The sequence below is a fragment of the Bos javanicus genome, chromosome 8 (genome assembly GCF_032452875.1).
Source record: "Bos javanicus breed banteng chromosome 8, ARS-OSU_banteng_1.0, whole genome shotgun sequence".
Lineage (NCBI taxonomy): Eukaryota > Metazoa > Chordata > Mammalia > Artiodactyla > Bovidae > Bos > Bos javanicus.
The window spans coordinates 102618546-102619271 of record NC_083875.1 but is presented as its reverse complement, the minus strand read 5'-3'; positions in this window follow the sequence as shown (position 1 = coordinate 102619271).

Genomic DNA, 726 nt, shown 5'->3' with positions numbered 1-726 from the left:
CCAGAATTCAGGATTGCATGCTGACCACAAGGTCCTGGGGGGCTGCCCAGGTGGTGCCAGTGGTTAAGAATCAGCCTGCTAAAATCATTTGACGAAAGGATTAGATCAGCTTTTCAAGCAAAAGTGAGATTCTGGCCTACACACTCAAAAGCATCCTATAGAAAAGGACACATCATTCAGCCTGTATTTTTATTAAACTTCTATTGTAAATGAACGGAAGGGCACATTTATGCTTCATTATGTTTAAAGATCCATCAGCAGGTGTACCTGCTTAGCACTCTTCTGGGGATTTCGAGGACACTGGCATGTCCTGGAAACCTGGTCCCTTACAGGTGACCACATTAGAGGAGATGACATGAAGCACTACACTGCATTCAGGCTGCCAGGCCCCAGAAGGGCTTAAAGAAGTGTCATGAATCCTCTATATAGCCCATTGAAAACAGTAGGGTTCAGTCTATTTAATTAAAGGGACAGAACAGTGGCAAAATAAAAGTTTCTATTTTAAGTCAATCAGTCTGGACTTCCCTGGTAGTCCAGCTGTTAAGAATTCTGCCGATGCAGGAGACACGGGTTTGATCCCTGGGTCAGGAAGCTGGAGAAGGAAATGGCAACCCACTCCAATATTCTTGCCTGGGAAACTCCATGGACAGAGGAGAATGGTGGGCTATAGTCTGTGAGGTCACAAAAGAGTTGGACACAACTTAGTGACTAAACAAGTTATCATAC